Source organism: Mirounga angustirostris, unplaced genomic scaffold (assembly GCF_029215605.1).
Source record: "Mirounga angustirostris isolate CCGP_5_RB_7025 unplaced genomic scaffold, mMirAng1.0.hap1 SCAF_12, whole genome shotgun sequence".
Taxonomy (NCBI): Eukaryota; Metazoa; Chordata; class Mammalia; order Carnivora; family Phocidae; genus Mirounga; species Mirounga angustirostris.
The window spans coordinates 51,790,993-51,795,352 of NW_026991720.1; the positions used below are offsets into that span (position 1 = coordinate 51,790,993).

At 35.8% G+C, this 4,360-nt stretch overlaps 1 pseudogene; it reads left to right on the plus strand.

Annotated features, from left to right (window-relative positions):
- The first annotated feature begins 203 nt into the window (after positions 1-203).
- LOC123835970 (large ribosomal subunit protein uL29-like) lies at positions 204-550 on the plus strand (annotated as a pseudogene).
- The last annotated feature ends 3,810 nt before the right edge of the window (positions 551-4,360 follow it).

Sequence of the window (4,360 nt, forward strand, 5' to 3'; positions counted from 1 at the left end):
TATATTAAAAATACTGGAAGAAACAAGTGCCAACTAAGAATACCATATCCAGCAAAACTATCCTTCAAAAACAAAGGAGAAATTTAGATTTTTCCAGATAAACAAAAGCTGAGAGAGTTTCTCATCACTAGACCTGCCCTATAAGAAATGCTGATGGGCTCTTTCCCTTGGAGCAGGTGGCAGACATGGTGGCTTGTGCAGCCATGGCCAATATTAAGTCTCAAGACCTTCAAGGTAAGGAGAAGGAACTGTTGAAAGAGCTGGAAAACTGGAAGGTGAAGTTATCCCAGATGCATCTCTCCAATGTGACAGGCAGAGTGGCATCCAAGCTGTCCAAGATCCAGGTTGTTCACAAATCCATCACCTGTGTTTTCACCACATTAACTAGACTCAGAAAGAGAATCTTGGAAAATTCTACAAGGGCAAGTAGTCCAAGAAAATTTGTGCCATGTGCGGCTGGCTCAGCAAACCCGAGGAGAACCTGAAGACTAAGAAGCAGCAGTGGAAGAAACTGTTGTGACCGCTGTGAGTGTACGTGGTCGAAGCCTGAGCACTGCAGTGTCCATAAACTGGCTGGGAATAAAAAGAAATGCTGAAGGGAGTCTTTCAAGTTGAAGTGAAAGGATAATAAACAGCAACCAAAGCCATATAAAAATATAAAGCTCCTGTGGTAAAGGTAAATATATAAATGTATAATTATGTAGTGTTATAATGTAGGTGCATATATCACTTTCTAGTATAGAATTTTAAAAACAAAAGCACAAAAAGTAATTATATATAAATATATGCTGAGGGATGTGATATAAAAAGAGGTAATTTGCACCACAGTAACAAAGTGGGGGGTACAGAGTTTATGTAAAGGGGCAGAGTTTTTATATGTGATTGAAGTTAAGCTGTTAACGGCTTAAGATATATTGTTACAACTTTAAGATGTTTTATGTAATTGCAATGATAACCACAAAGAAACTATAGAATATATGCAAAGGGAAAATGAGAAAGGAATAAAAATATGTCACTACAAAAAGTTAAAAAATTAATGAAACATAAGATAAGGTAGTAGGAAGAAAAGAGGGACAAAAGAGCTATAAGATATACAGAAAACAATGAATAAAGTGGCAATAGTAAATCCTTACCTGTCAGCAATTACTTCATAAGTAAATGGATTTTAAATGTACCAACTGAAAGACACAGATTGGTTGAATGGATAAAAAACAATATCCAACTAATATACTGTCTAAAGAGATTCATTTTATATCTAAAGACACACATAGGCTAAAAGTGAAAGCATGGAAAAAGATATTTTATGCAAACAGGAACCTGAAAAGAGGAGGGGAGGCCATATTTAGACAAAATAGACTTTAAGACAAAAACTGTCACATGAGACAAAGAAGGACATTATATAATGATAACAGGGTCAATTCACCAGAAAGATATAACAATTATAATATATATGCACCTAATATTAGGGCTCCCAAATATATGAAGCAAACACCGACAGAACTGAAGGGAGAAATAGACAGCAAGACAATAATTGTAGGAGACTTCAATATTCTGATTTCATTTATGGCTAGAATAACCAGACAGAAGAAAATAGAGGAATTGAACAACACTATATATAGACCAATTAAACTTAACAGATATATATAGAACACTTAACCCAACAGTAGAATACATATTCTTCTGAAGTGCACATGGACATTCTCTAAGGTAGACCACAGGTTAGGTCACAAAATAAGTCTTAACAAATTTAAGAAGATTGAAATTATACAAAGTATCTTCTCTGACCACAATGGAATAAAAATAGAAATCAGTAAAAGAAGGAAAATCCACAAATATGTGGAAATTAAACAACACGCTCTTAACCAATGGGTTAAAGAAGAAATCACAAAGGAACTTAGAAAATACCTAGAGACAAATGAAAACAAACACAATATGCCAAAGCTTATGTGATGCAGCAAAAGCAATACTAAGAGGGAATTTTATAGTGGTAAGTGCTTACATTAAAAAGATCTCGGGGCGCCTGGGTGGCTCAGTCGTTAAGCGTCTGCCTTCGGCTCAGGTCATGATCTCAGGGTCCTGGGATCGAGCCCTGCATTGGGTTCCCTGCTCCCTCTCCCACTCCCCCCCTGCTTGTGTTCCCTCTCTCACTGTGTCTCTGTCAAATAAATAAATAAAATTCTTAAAAAAAAAAAAAAGATCTCAAATCCATAATCTAACTCTACATCTTGAGGAGATGAAAAAAGAACAAACTAAACCCAAATTTTGAAGGAAAGGAATAATGAAGATTAGAGCAGAGGTAAATGAATTAGAGAATAGAAAAACAATAAAAAAATCAACAAAATCAAGAGTTGGTGTTATGGACTGAATGTTTGTGTTTTCCCCCAAATTAATATATTAAAGCCCTAATCCGCAATGTGATAGTATTTGGAGGTGGGGCCTTTGAGGGATAATTAGGTTTAGATGAAGTCTTGAGGGTTGGAACCTCAAGTTGGGATTAATGCCCATATAACAAGAGGGAGAGAGAGAGAAATCTCTGTCTTCAAGCAGATGCACCAAGAGAAGGCCGTGTGAGCACACAGCAAGAAGGCAGCTATCCGCAAGCCAGGCAGAGGGTTCTCACCAGCACCTGACCATGCTGGCACCCTGATCTCGGACTTTCAGCCTCCAGAACTGTGAGAAATAAATATCTGTTTTTTAAGCCACCCAGTCTATGATATTTAATGGTAGCTTGAGCAGACTAAGACACTTTTTTGAAAAGATTGACAAAATTGACAATGCCCTAGTTAGACTAAGAAAAAGAGGCAGAAGACTCAAATAACTAAAACTAGAATTGAATCAGTGCATATTACAGCTAATATCACAGAAATTAAAAGGATTATAAGAGACTACTATGAACAATTCTATAATAACAAATTGGATAACCTAGAAGAATTGGATAAATTCCCAGAAATATACAACTTATCAAGACTGAATCATAAAGAAATAAAAAATCTGGACAGATTTATAACTGGTAAGGAGATTGAAGCAGTAATCAAACACCTTCCAACTAGGACCAGATGACTCATTGAAGGATTCTACCCAACATTTAAAGAATTAACACCAATCCTCCTCACAATCTTCCAAAGAATTGAAGAAGGAACACTTCCAAACTCATTCTGTGAAGCCAGCATTATCTTGATACTAAAACTAGATAAAGACACAAGAAAATAAAACTGTAGAAAAATATTCCTAATGAGTAACAGTGTAAAAATCCTCAACAAAATACTAGTAAACTGAACGAAACAGCACACTAAAAGGATTATACACCATGATCAAATGGGATTTACACTTAGAATGCAAGGATGGTTCAATAATGAAAAAAATCAATAGAACACTCCACATTAACAAATATAGGACAAAATCCACATGATTATCTCAGTTGATGCAGAAAAACACTTGACAAAATATAACACTCTTTCATGATAAAAGCACTCAACAAACTAGGAATAGAAGGAAACTGCCTTAACATTAAATACATATATATATATGAAAACCCCACAGCTGACATTATACTCAACTATGAAAGGCTGAAAGTTTTTATTCTAAGATCAGAAACAAGGTGAGGATGCCTCCTTTTATCACTACTATTCAACAGAGTACTAGAATTCTTAGCCAGAGCAATTAGACAAGAGAAAGAAATTAAAAAGCACCTAAATTGGAAAGGAAGCAAAATTATCTCTGATCACAGATTATATGATCTTTTATGTACAAAACCTTAAAGACTCAACACACACACACACACACACAAACACAAGGTTACAATTAATAATTTTAGCAAAGTAGCAGGATACAAAGTCAACACACAAAAATCAGTTACACTTATATACACTACCAATAATTAATCCAAAAAGGAAATTAAGAAAATAATCCCATTTACTATAGCATCAAAATGGGTAAAATATTTAGGAATAAACACAACCAAGGAGGTGAAAGACTTGTACACTGAAAACTATAAAGCATTGCTAAAAGAAAAGAAAGAGGAGGGCGCCTGGGTGGCTCAGATGGTTGGGCGACTGCCTTCGGCTCAGGTCATGATCCTGGAGTCCCGGGATCGAGTCCCGCATCGGGCTCCCTGCTCGGCAGGGGGTCTGCTTCTCCCTCTGCCCTCTTCCCTCTCGTACTGTCTCTCATTCTCTCTCTCAAATAAATAAATAAAATCTTAAAAAAAAAAAAAAAAAGAAAGAGGATACAAATGAATGGAGATATCCTCTCCTTATGGGTTGGGAGACTTAATATTGTTAAATATGTACACTATTCAAAACGATGTAAAGATTCAGTGCAATCCATATTAAATCCCAGTGGTATTTTTTTTCTACAGAAG